At 46.6% G+C, this 13,884-nt stretch overlaps 1 long non-coding RNA gene across 1 annotated transcript; it reads right to left on the bottom strand.

Moving 5' to 3' along the window:
* Positions 1–962: 962 nt before the first annotated feature.
* LOC107075735 (uncharacterized) lies at positions 963–1,739 on the bottom strand. The gene is made up of 3 exons (XR_001477232.2): positions 1,721–1,739; positions 1,405–1,624; positions 963–1,337 (listed from the first exon to the last, which is right to left on the bottom strand). It is a non-coding gene; the product is annotated as an uncharacterized lncRNA (long non-coding RNA).
* Between the last annotated feature and the right edge of the window lie 12,145 nt (positions 1,740–13,884).

Here is a 13,884-nt window from a genome sequence, read left to right as displayed (position 1 = left end):
GATCAGGGGTCCAAGACTAGGGATGGGGATCATCACTGGGGTGCCCCAATGTTCTTCACCTGCCCACACAACTCATCTTTCTACACCCCTCAGTCATTTGAATAGGACTTAGCGTGTTTGAGGTGTGGAATGAAGACCTGAGCTGGTCTCTAATGCTGTCTTCACACCAGTAGATTTGTTATGGAAGGCAAAAGGTTTCTTTTCAGTTTGTGAGAAAGGCTGAGCAAACCCACACTGAGTGCAGTAGCTGAAATTCATGAAATGTTGGATATAAGAACTCACCAACACTGAAGGTCTCAATCTAGACCTGTGTCTTAGTGTGCACTTTCTCACTAGTCTGTGGCTACAGGCTCAGTGGTTTCTGCCTCTGAAGCAGAGTGCAGATTAAAAAACTGTTCTAGTTTCTCAGAACAGGGAAGTGGTAGAGGCTGTGGGCATGATGGCTGGTGTGAGAACTGAGCTCTCTCAGGCAAGAGGGTGCACTTACTCCAACACATTGCTCAATTCATTTGTGCTACTTCAGCAGGACAACCACCACTTTGTTCTAGCTCTTCCAGTTTATTAATTGTACATTATCAACCACAAAAAGGAAGTTAAAGCACACTAGGGATATAATATTTTTAATCTTCTGGGTACTGTTCAGATGCATTTTACAGTAGTTATTTTTGGAGCTTGTCATCTCCTAAACTCTTTTGCACATTAAAAGGGACATAGCCCTTTAGCCCTTTGTGTAGAATCCAATGGACAAGTCACAACTTCTTGTTGAACCACACCTACAAGCCAAGCAGCCTGCAAGGCCAGAGTGTCAGTCCAGGTTTTCCCATCCAGCCCACCTCATCTGGGGAATGAGCTCATCACTGGACCACTGTAATGGCTTCCCCCAGCTCTGCAGGTGCTGCTGCTTAAAAGAAATGGAAAGCCAGGAGCAGACATACTAGCCCTGCAATACCCTAGCTCAGCAGTGTTAAATGAACACATTCAGTTTAATACTGAAACTATATTCTACCTGCAGATGCATCTCATATTACAGTCATCACATTCCTTAAATAGTCAAGAGCTCCTTGGGCACAAGAAGCTTTTGGGATATCTGCAGCAGGCTGGCAGCTCCCCAACTCCTCAGACAGTCCTGTCTTCTGAGGTGCTGGGCTGGACACTGGGGCATCAATGTACATCTTCTGTAGGACAAGGCAAGATAGTCCTCCCCACAACTGCTTCTACACACTGGGGTCTGAGCTCTTCACTTCACTGGACACCCTGGGCTCCAAGCAGACACCTTCCTCTCCCTGGGCTGGGGGCCTCAGGCCCTACTGATCCTGACCTGGGACAGTCCAGCTCCACTGTGGGCAGGACTTGAGATCATCAACTTGAACCCCTGGGTGACTGGGCCACAGCCTCCACACTCACCTGCAGGGCTCCTGTCTCCTCTCTGACACAGGCTGAGCTCCAGCACACTGCTGGCTCTCTGCTTCAGGCCCAACCCCTCTCCTGCACCTCTGTGGGTCAGCTGTCTGGTGAGAGCTCCAGGCTGCAGCCTCTCCAGAGCAGTACTGCACACAACCACTAGAGGTACTGTCTCACTGCCACCATCACACAGGGAAGATCCTGGCTCTGGAAACATACATATCTGTGGAACAAAAAGACATTTACAAACTTTAACAAAAGAACCATGAATAAAACCAAAAGCATAAGTCTAATGAGACAAGCAGATTCTATGTCTTACCCTAACCTACTTATCCTAAATCCTACTGCTACTCCTTCCTGAGCCTGACACAGCTTTTATGCAGCTCAATCCCATGTGAAAATCCTCCCAGTCCAATCAGCCCGTTCAGACAATCAGTGTCTGCAGGTGCAGCTCTTGACACTGGAGAGTCTGAGTCCTGTTCTGCAAGCCTGCTGTGGCGCCACACTGTGGTCAGTCCTGTCTCAGGGCAGCCTGACAGAGAGGGACTGCAGGTGGAATATTGTCATATTCTCACAGAGGGAGATCTGCAGGGACAATTGTACAGAGGGGTTTAGAAACAATAATCAATACAGGATCAGTTAAAAAAGGATCAATACAGCCTTCAGCAATCTTGTAATATGAGAGTTCATTTATGACCTACAGCTTTTATCCCCAATCTGTAAAACCGATCAGGGATTTCGAATCATAGCCTTAACGTGACAGATCACTGATCCAAACAAATCAATAGACACACTTGTGACAGGCAGGGAGAGAGGACTCCAGGACTGTGTGAAATAAGTCAGGCACACTGTTCTGGCCTGTGGCAGAGTCAACAGAATAGTGGCTGAAAGATCTGCAGGTAAACTGCTGTGGAAAAAAAGTTCATTACCAGCCACAGAGCCAACGTGTCAGAACTAGCAGGTTATCGAGAAAGAAATAAAACTGATCTAAAGGTGATCTAAAGAAGAACACAGAAACTGACAAACTACCACTAGAGTAAAACATTTGTGATGAGAACATGATTTCAGTCAGCACACTGCACTGAGCCTGTTAGCTTGATGAAAAGATGTGTTCAGGAAGATCATTGAGTGAGACAAGTGTTCAGGCACCTTTAGCACAACATCCCACTTTGGCTCATTCAGAGCTGGTGAGAGTGTCAGTCTGAGACTCTTGGCCTGGAGCTGGTGTCTGTTGTGTCTCTTGGCCAGGAGCTGGACTGGATACAGATGACATCACGGTCAGTGGAGCACAGCTGGAAACTGAAAAGGGCTTCATTAAAGCAGCCTCCATAGACACGTGTAGCAGTGTCTCCGCCTGGCGGCCACACTGTGAAATGTCACCTTCTGACATCGCTTTTCACAGTGTTACTGCAACTTTAAATGTCGACATTTTAACTGATTGGAGTAGTTCAGGTGGGTAGCCATGTCTGCATGCATAAACTGCAAAGGAACAAGTAATAGGTTTATTCCCTGCTGAAAAGAGAAGAAAGAAAAACAACGTTTCGGCCGAGGAGCCTTCTTACAGTGTAGCAGACAGACAATATCACAGTTTTCCAGTGCAACAGAAAGTATCACAGTGCTCCAGTGCAGCAGACAGACAATATCACATTTTTCCAGTGCAACAGAAAGAAAGTATCACAGTGTTCCAGGGCAGCAGACAGAAAGTTTCACAGTGTTACAGTACAGCAGACAGTATCACAGTGTTCCAGTGTAGCAGACAGACAGCATTACAATGCTACAGGAAAGCAGACAGTATCACAGTGCTCCAGTGCAGCAGACAGACAGTATCACAGTCTTACAGTACAGCACACAGTATCACAGTGTTTCAGTGTGGCAGACAGACAGTATCACAGTGCTCCAGTAAAGCAGACAGTATCACAGTTTTCCAGAACACCAGACGGACAGTTTGACACTGCTCCAGGGCTGCAGACAGTATCACAGTGTTCCAGGGCAGCAGCCAGACAGTTTCACAGTATTACAGTACAGCAGAGAGAATCACAGTACTCCAGTGCAGCAGATATACAGTATCACAGTGCTCCAGTGCAGCAGACAGTATCACGGTGCTCCAGTGCAGCATTTAAACAGTATCACAGTGTTCCGGTGTAGCAGATACAGTGTAACAGTGTTACAGTGAAGCAGGCAGACCGTATCACACTGCTCCAGTGCAGCACACAGACAGTATCACAGTGTTACAGTGCAGCAGACAATATCACGGTGTTACAGTGCAGTTGTCAGACAGTATCACCGTGTTACAGCATAGCAGACAGACAGTATCACACTGTTACAGTACAGCAGACAGTATCACATTGTTACAGTGAAGAAGCCAGACAGTATCACAGTGTTACAGTAAAGCAGACAGTATCACAGTTTTCCAGAACACCAGACGGACAGTTTGACACTGCTCCAGTGCATCAGACAGTATCACAGACATTTTTAATGTGTTACAGTACAGCTGACAGTATCACAGTGTTCTAGTGCTGCAGACAGACAGTATAACACTGTTCCAGTGTCGGAGGCAGCTGTGGGGGGTCTGTACTCAATGTGGGGGGATCCTGGCTGTGCTGGAATAGATCCACTGTCCTGGTATGTTAGTGAATTTGATTTCAGCATAGGTCACATCTTCAGCCATGGTGTCTCACTGTCTCAGCGTCTTTAAAAATGTCTCTTTCTCATCACGCTGGACTGCCTCTCCACACAGAGACAGAAGGCAGGATACTGAATGAGGAAGAGTCAGAAGGAGGAGTTGTCTACGTTCCTGTTTTTTCTCAAAATGGCCTCCTCAAAGAGACGAACACAGAAACTGAAAAACTGACCTTCGAGTAAAACATTTGTGATGAGAACATGATTTCAGTCAGCACACTGCACTGAGCCTGTTAGCTTGATGAAAAGACGTGTTCAGGAAGATCATTGAGTGAGATAAGTGTTCAGGCACCCTCAGCACAACATCCCACTGAGGCTCATTGAGAGCTGGTGAGAGTGTAAGTCTGAGACTCTTGGCCTTGAGCTGGTGTCTTCTGTGTCACTGAGGCTCAGGGCCAGGAGCTGGACTGGACACAGATGACATCACGGTCAGTGGAGCACAGCTGGAAACTGAAAAGGGCTTCATTAAAACAGCCTCCATAGACACGTGTAGCAGTGTCTCCGCCTGGCGGCCACACTGTGAAATGTCACCCTCTGACATCGTTTTTCACAGTGTTACTGCAACTTTAAATGTCGACATTTGAACCGATTGAAGTAGTTCAGGTGGGTAGCCGTGTCAGCATGCGTAAGCTGCAAAGGAACAAGTAATAAGTTTATTCCCTGCTGAAAAGAGAAGAAAGAAAACACAGCGTTTCGGCTGTCGAGCCTTCTTCAGGTGTGTGCTGAACGTTGTGTTTTCCTTCTTGTATATTAAACTGATTGTTCACTTAATCCTTTAACATTTAAATGTGTATCCTAGATTATTTTTCAAGGCTACTAGATATAAGTTATGTTTCGGAGTCCTGTAAAAAAAGTTTGACGAGTATAATACTAAATGAAAATGTAAATTATATTGTAAAGCATGTTATTAACGTGTTTAGGAGTCAAAACTGTCATTATTGTGACTCGTCCTTCAAAAATACAATTTACGTTTGAATATGTGGACTTCGGAGATGTCTTTGGATGTTAAAGTGAAAACGTAAAAAAAGCCCGCAGTGTCAGTGAATTCGAAATAAAACGAAGCCTATTGATCGGGCTACAGCAGGGGGTATCGATTCCGATAACTGTCCGCCGGCGGCGATGGTGATACACGAGTCTATGGAGGGCTGGTTTACAATGCAGTAGTGAGGGTCTGGTGTGTATTAAACACCCGGATCATGTGACTGGGGTCTGTACTCTCTGTTTATGAATAAGAAGATCCACAGCCAATCAGATCACTGGATTGAGTCTAGCGATGTCGCGATTGGTCAGTTGGAGTTTTTGCTGATTGACAGTAAGTTTTCCCAATTATAGACGAGACTCGGACCAGTTGCCCAATAAACACCGAGATTCAGGAGAGGGGCGGGAAATTTAAATGTGTTGTTGTTCCTCTGCATCTAAGAAACAGGAAGGAGTTATTATTGAGCAAAAGGAGACATTTAATCGTTGTCGACTTTGTCAAAAATCCGAGGCGGCTGTAAACTGTTGCGGTTTGTCTCGTATTTTGTTCGTCTGAGCACATGCAATCACGGCGCTATGTTATACGAGTTGCTGTGGAAACTTTATTTCTGCTTCAGACACGTTGAGCCTCAGTGATCGTGAACCTTCGTGATGATGAAGAAGACGATGATGGTGAGACCCTCGTGTGTCAGAGCGCGTCTTCTAACTGTTACTGGAGAAACAGGACTGAAGCTCAGACCTTTCCAAAGGCTGAGTCCCTGAGCTGTGAGGATCATGAGGACCAGCTGGACAGTCCACTGTCCACTCCACAGCCCCGAGGAAGGAGGTAGGCAGGACAAGAGCTCGTCTTTAACAGAAGCTGTGAGAACTGAGAGTAGATTTTACTTTATTTATTTGTTCTCATCGTACATTTTATGAATGGGCTCTTGTTGTGTTAAATGTGCTGTGTATTGTGTTGTGTCTTTTACCTGTCTGCAAAAACACTTTCCTCTCTGGGACAATAAAGTAAGTAAGAGATGTCCAGTCCTGGAGGGGTCAGTGTGTCTGCAGCAGGGTTGTCCAGTCCCAGTCCTGGAGGGGTCAGTGTGTGTCTGCAGCAGGGCTGTCCAGTCCTGGAGGGGTCAGTGTGTCTGCAGCAGGGCTGTCCAGTCCTGGTCCTGGAGGGGTCAGTGTGTGTCTGCAGCAGGGCTGTCCAGTCCTGGTCCTGGAGGGGTCAGTGTGTCTGCAGCAGGGCTGTCCAGTCCTGGTCCTGGAGGGGTCAGTGTGTGTCTGCAGCAGGGCTGTCCAGTCCTGGTCCTGGAGGGGTCAGTGTGGCTGCAGATGATCCAGGTGTTTTTGATCAGCAGCAGCTGAAGAGCTGGGAAAGGGTGTTTGTTTGGTCCAGTTTAACCAGTTACCAGCTGGTTTAGCTCCAGTCTCTCTCCTCTGTAGCTCTATACTGTGTCCATGAGAGATCTAGAAGACAGACAGAGATTACGTGTTGATTTGTTTTTGTTGATTTAGTTATTACATTATAATATTGATTTTTCTCAGCTCTAGAATAGATAAAGAGAGAATACAGATTCTGATTTAATCTTTATTTAAAATTAATTCCCTAAACATCATTTAAATGTTAAATTTTCCAGCAATGTTATTGAATATTTATAGACAGAGACAATGTTTTGAATATCTGTTAAATATATGTTGCTTTATACATATATACCTGAACAGATCTTAGTCAATCTCTGCTGGATCTCTTCAGTTTGCTGTGTGTTATGTTTGTATCGTCTCTCTCTGTTCATTCTTTTAACTGCTCTCGTGATGTGGAATAGTGTTGTCAGTTGTTGTGTTGAAAGGAGATGGTCTCTGTTGTAGTAAACTGTGTTGTGCTCTTTGATCCCTCTATCTGAGCTGCTCCTACACTGCTGTGGGTATTTTCTCAGGGACAGCCTCTGGAGAATCTATACCAGCCTCAGGAATATCAGATGACCGTTCCTTCACTCCTTCATTCTGATAATTCACTACACTAATGTACTGTTTTAACATAATAAAACACTCCTGAGCAAACTTTTAGTCACTTGTTTTTATCTTATTTTTGTTCTTTAATAAAACATCAGGTTGTGAACACCTCTTCCATGCTCTTGGGGTTTATTTCCAGTGTCTGTGAAGGAAACTGTGGTCTTTGTGTTGATGAGAGAGCTCTCTGCTAGTCATTATATCGAAGAGTTTCAGGGGAACTTCAGATATGAGCTCTGTGCCTTGTGAGGGGTGAAGCCTGATTGTCCATATTTATAAATCAAGTCTAATTCCATCATACTGTCAAACTGAGCTGCTCAATACAAACAGATGGAGTCACACTGTCTCTCTGCAACACCTTTCACAGAGAAGCAGAGTCCTGTGCAACAGGCAGGACTGACAGCCCCTCTGAACACTGTGCAGGATCACAGCAGCTCCAGATCACTGCAGGATTCAGCGCAGCTCCAACTCTCCTCCATCTTCACAAACATCACCAATTCACTTCATCTGAGCTGCAGTTGTGCAGTGGCTCCTGCAGTCCAGCTGTGCTTCTGCTCTGTCTTTATTACAGAAGAGGCTCCTGCTCTCGGCCGGGGGGTGAATCGCAGTTTTAAAGCTTATCTATTTGGCGCCGCGGTTCTCTTCCGCGCTGCTGTGGCTCGTTGTGTAGCGCGCTGGTTTGTGGCCGATGAGGGTCCGGGTTCAAATCCCCAGACTACTGTGCGATCAGTGCAGACTTGGGTTCAAGCCCGCAACGAAAAGCTTTTATAAACCCCGAAACACAGTAGATGAGCAGAGATACTTCTTTTAGAATTGCAAGAACAGGAGGGATACCTTTTTATTTTGTTCGATTTTTTTCGTGTACCGAAATTTTGCTAGATAAGTATGACCGCGGAGATACTCCAGATCGGACAGGAAGTATAGCTCACTTTACTAAACCCCGACTCTTACATATCTCCACCCCACAGAGCCCCGGGTTCGAGACCCATCTAGGTCGGTTGATATTTTTCTTTCCAGCTGAACTTGCACTCTTCTGATTGGCTGTTCTTACACCCACCTCTTCCACACGCTGATTGGACACTATTAACACGGAACCCCGCCCTTAAGCCCAGCCACACCCCCTGTCTCAATCACCATGGTGACGGGACGCGTTCCCTCAGCAGCGCGAAGCGTCATCCTTCACCTACCGGGCTGCGAGTGTCCTCGGGCGGCGGGGCTCTAATCGAGGCCGGGGATGGAAGCTGCAGTCTAGGCCCCAGACCAGCGGCTCCCGACTCCCCGACCACGACAGCCCGGTGTACCGCGGCTGTCTCTGCGAGCCGCTTGGTGTGGTTGCTCACAGGGGGGACCCGATTCACGGTTCTCTACACCCCTGTAGCCCATCCTCCCACACCCCAGACCCCAGAATAATCAATTAACCAATTAACACTCAAAGCAGTTTATTACAGCAAATAAGGATATAAAGCATAAAACAATTACACTATACAGCAGTGTTATTAAGCAGGTATCCACACATTTCCATCTCGGTCCCCGGTGTCTAATATTTTGCTACCTTTGTCGTCCTTTTCGCGCTCATCAGGGGTTCACATTATAAATAGGGGCGGGTCTGTGCTCCAGGCCCGTGCAGGCTGGGGTCCCGGCCAGAGGGAGGGGAGGTGGGGGGACTCCGGCGGCTCGCTGGCTGGGAGAGAGGCGGCTGGTACCCCGCTGCTCTCCGGGTACAGGCGCTTTGCTCGGCTGCCGGGGGAAAAAAATCATGCATTAAATTTTTCTTACAGGTTTTGACAAAAACAGCAACGTTTTCAACGCAAAATGCAATTTAAATGTTTTAAACTCTCTCGCTTTAACCTTTACAGCAGGACAGCCGGCGTTTCAAGAGTAAGGTAAGCGGTTTCTCTCTCTCTCCTCACACCCGGGGTTTCGGTTTTCACACCGGGTTTCACACGTCTGGGCTCCAGTTTCCTGCGGTCTGTTACCGGTAACTCGAGTTACCAGTTTCCCCCAGTTCAAGCTAAACGGAGCGGTCGGCGCGTCTTCATGCAAACCGGCTCCGGAGAAAGAAAACCCAGCCGGACCTGCAGCTGCACAGTGAGTCGATACCGGTAAGAGAGACGAAGCCCCTGTGAAAGTGGTTTTCAGTCCTAAACGAGTCCTGAAGCTGCGCTTTCCTGACCGGGTCTCTCTCGGCCTCTAGGAAGAAGAGACTCGGACTCGCCTGTGAATCCGCCGCGGAGCTCCGGTCACTCGGTACACGGGTGGGTCTGCGCTCAGGTCTCCACGCCGAGAAGGATCCGACAGCCGTCGTTTAAAGCACAGAGCCGCGCCAGGATCCTGCAGAAGCCTGGAACACAAACGAGAAAAAAACGTTTTGTGCAGGTAAAAACACAACATACAACAAGCAGTTTAAAGAAACTGAAGCACGATTTTAATACCATGTTTCTCCGCAGTGTCGAAGCCCCAAATCCTACAGCCCGTCCGGCAGCTCCGCCAAAAGTAAGATTCGCAATTCATTTACTTTCCAAGCCCCATTTTATAACATTTTCCACTCGGACCAAGAAAAGCCGACAGCCGTCGCCCAGGATCCCGCTCCGGCTAAAAGGTAAATTTGGAAAAACTTTCTTTGTTTGCAAACTCGATATTTAAAGGCAGAGAAGCAACTCGGGCGTCGGAACCGCTAAACAGCCGCGGATTGAGGTCTAATTGCAGACTGACCGCACCTGCCTTCTCATTCAGACTCGGCCAATAGGGGCGGCGGATCTCGGAGCTGCTCGTCTCTGCTGCTAAACAGCGAGTTTTCAAATAGGGACACGAGAGACCAAAAAACCCCTAACGGGGACAGTTAAAAAAAAAATCTCATCAGAGGTTAAAAATAGGTTTTAGTCTGAGCTACTTAGCTTGCAGCCCTTCCAGTGCACTCCACTGCAGTAATCTGACTCAACCAGCTGCTTAATTACTGCTGATCCTGCTAATTATCAGTTGAACAGCACTAGGTGCAGCTACACTGTAATGCAGTGGAATGGAGAGGCTGCAAGGACCTCTGATCCCAGTATGAAGGTCCCACCTTCACACTACAATACCCTGAGACAGGATGGGCTCCCACACTGACACTACACTGCCCACTCATGCTCTTTATTCACCTCAAGGCAACACTGCTCACAGGGAACACAAATAAGGAACAAGCAGGTGTCGACTCCACTCTGGAAAGGAAACAAGAAACTGGTTCTGGCTGTGGAGTTGTCTGTGTGTCGGGAGGCCATCAGGTAGTAGAGAAACAGGAAACCTTGAGACAGAACAGGAGTCTGAAGAGGCTCTGAGACTGAAAGCAATAACTTCTACACCTGTGCTCAACCCATTACCTCACCACATCCTGCCCAAACAGTCAATAAACCTCATTCTCAGCACTCATTACTAAACCAGTTTATTTTCTCTGGTTCACTCTCCTGTGATGAGATGTTAATGGTTCCTGCCCCTCGCCTGCTTTCTGACAGCATCCAAACCACACAGCAGTTCTCCTGCGCTTGTCTTGGGGTGAACTCGACTGTCGCAGGGGAAGGACATGTTTTCTGATGATGTGGAGTGAGTCTGAATCCTGCAGTTAGTATGTGAATGTGATTCAGATATCAGGACTCTACAGGGACAGTGTTAAGGACAATTGTAGCTGTTGTCTCACACATGAAGAAAACTCCAGAGCCAGAATAAATGTTCTTCTCGGTGTGGAATTCTCCCCTACTTGTTCCTCTGCAGCTCCACACTGACACTCCTCTCCACTCTGAGCACATTCAAACAGGCAGGTTTTTCCTACAGCTGAACAATCTCCTTTCACCAACAGCCTCAGCTGCACTCCCACCCAAAGACACTCAGAATTATTCCACTAGACCATGAAAAAGATCTAACAGCAAAGAATATAAACAAAGCACATTAATTCATGTCATTGGCCCTGTCAATCAGCCCCTCCTGTCAAGGTGTATTGATATTGTGGGACACTTGAAAATGCAGGTTTTCAGTGGAATGGTACAGGGTCCTCCATCAGTATCACAATGAGTCAACTTCACAGTCAAGCAATTTGTTCTTGTGATCAGAACAGAAATATTATCCTGGTTTTATTGTGGTAATTCTCTGCATACATTTGATCATATTGGAATAAAAAATGTTCAGCTTTCTATTGTGATGTTACTGGGACACATTCACTTTAAATGCATTTCAGAGTGTAGAAGAGTATGTGCTTGTATATCCCTCTAAGACAGTAACTGCATGAGGTCTGAGACCCATTGAGCTCACTGCACTCTGTAATCATCTGAGATGCTTTGCTGTTGCCACCAAGTTCTTATTTAGTCTACAGGTGGTCATACTTCAATTGTTTTTCCTTCTGTCAATAGCATTGAAATCTAGGCATTAGACCCAACAGGTTAATGTGTTTCTAAAGTTATTCTCCTGATGACCTCCTTGGTTGCATTATAAACTGACTCAAAGCTACAGCACCTGAATATTTGATGTGTGTCCTCTGAGCCGAGATGTAGATGACATGTATGGTCCCTAACTAACACCACCTCTAATCCTACTGCTGTACATGTGATCTTCATGTGAGCTCAGAGGGAGCGCAGAGGACATTGAGGTGTTGCTGGAGCTCTCAGATCTGAGTCCACAGCCTTCAGGTTTGAGCTTCAGTGATCCAGTACACTACTGCTAATGGAGACAGACAGGTGAAGGAGTCTCCTCCTGATCTCCCCAGGCCAGGTCATGACTCTCACAGGAGATGCTGTTCACTGGAGCATCTGCAGCTCCTTTCTTTCTCCACACTTGAACCTGTCATCTCTGTACTCTGAGCACATGCTGAATCCTGGTGGAGGTAATGTCATGGCCTGGGGATGCAGGAAAGGCTCAGACTGGGTCACTCATCTTCCTTGAGGATGTAGCTAATGATGGCAGCAGCTGAGGGATTTCTGAAGTTTACAGAAACAGGGTCTCTGATGAAGCAGAAAAGGCTTCCATACTTATTGGACAGTGCTGCACCATGCAGCATGACAATGACCCAAAGCATCCAGTCAGTGCAACCAAAGAGCTCATCAGGAGAAAACAGAAACTGGTCAAGTGTGGCTGTAGATCTCAATCCAACTCGAAGTCACTGCTTTAGCATGATGCAAAGCAAAAGCATCTCAAGAACAGGCGATACCTCATCTTCATTGATGACACAGAGTACAGTGAGCTCATTTACAGGTTTACACTCTGAAATGCAGGTAACATGAATGTGTCCCAATAAGTCAGACCATATGACATGATGAGGATAAATTCACCAATATTCCTGCTGCCTCCTGGTGTTCATCCACATCCACAGAGGTCTCAGATTATGATTTCCAAATTGAGGAGAATCTGATTTACAGGGTGAGTTGGCTTAGATCCCCACACCCTGCCATCACACTGACACTCCTTCACTACAGCTACAGCACTGAAGTCATCTGCATTAATGTGGAAGTCTGACATGTACAATTCATCAAGCATATTCTGTACTTGTCTAGAACTCCATCTTATATACTTGTTTCTGTATCAATACTGATATTCTCAATCATTTAAGATTTAAAACCAGAACACTGAACTTGTTGCTGGGCTTGTCAGCTACACCTCACTGTCTTCTGCAGGAACAGCTCAGTCAGGAGGAAACCGTGGCCAGTCTTTTACTGGCCAGGCCAGTCTCCACATTTAAATCCTCCAGAGCAGTATTTTACAGGCTGAAGAAAATCAAAACCACAAGAATAGACAACTTGGTAGCTGCAGAGAGGAGGATGCTAAGAATATTGAGCTGACTGTGTCCAGACTGCAGGCAGTTATTGTCTCAAAGGCAGCTTCACCCACATGTTCCCCAGTCTTTACTGTCACTTGACATTACACCATTAAACTGGCTGTGCTTGAATATGATCAAATGTATGCAATTCCAAAAAGAAATTGTATGTTTTATTCTGTTTGTTATTCGTTGTCTCCTGTTCATGAATAAACATTGCTTGACTGTAAAGTTGTGGCTCATTGCTGGGGTACTAGGTGTAGATCCAGGACGAGTCTTGCAGGGGGTTGACATGATTTGCTGAGGAACTAAGGGACCTGTGCTCAGGGGCAAACTGAGAACTAGATCTAGTTATGGGAAGCACTTGATTAGTAGTGACACCCTGTTCAGTGGAGTGTTCTGCACTGTTGTTTTAATTGTACAACAGGCTAGAGCCCATTCGGTGATCTAGTGCTCAGTATCCCGCACTGTCCCGGTACAGATGTGATGGCCGTACTGTACAGCACACCTCGCTCTGTATGACCCCGGCACATACAGATTCCTTAGAGCGCAAAGTTCTTTTTAAAAAGCCAAGACGACCCTAGAACGAGTTAAAATATAGAAGCAACATACGGGTGAGAGTAGAGTTTAAAAAGCACAACCCAGCTTGGACAAACAGACCGCGTCTCTGTCGGCGCTGCAGCGCGATGTGAACAAACCGCGTCTTGGTCAACTTGACCGATTGAACTTGAGTTATTGAACGTTGAAATTAATAAATCTTCATATATAATCTGAATCCAAATTAAAGCGGATGAGTATTTCTCGTGACATTAAGAAGACGGTCTGGAGGTCTTGAGCCCTTTTTATAAGAAACTCATTTTCCCGACAGTGGGACGAGCCTGTGTTCCGCAAAGCGAGCTGCGCTGTACTGCCGAGTGATTCCCTGAGCCCCTCCGCCAGCGCAGCTCCTCACTCCTGTCTGAGTACTGTCGCTGCGCTGCTGCTCATTGCTGAACTCCGAGCTCTTACCTGCTTGTCTTGTGTTTCAGGTCTCCCCTGGCTGCTGTCCCTGCCGCCCG

Source organism: Lepisosteus oculatus, chromosome 23 (genome assembly GCF_040954835.1).
Source record: "Lepisosteus oculatus isolate fLepOcu1 chromosome 23, fLepOcu1.hap2, whole genome shotgun sequence".
NCBI classification, from domain to species: domain Eukaryota; kingdom Metazoa; phylum Chordata; class Actinopteri; order Semionotiformes; family Lepisosteidae; genus Lepisosteus; species Lepisosteus oculatus.
The sequence above is the reverse complement of the archived record's forward strand: the minus strand, read 5'-3'. Positions and strand labels throughout refer to the sequence as shown.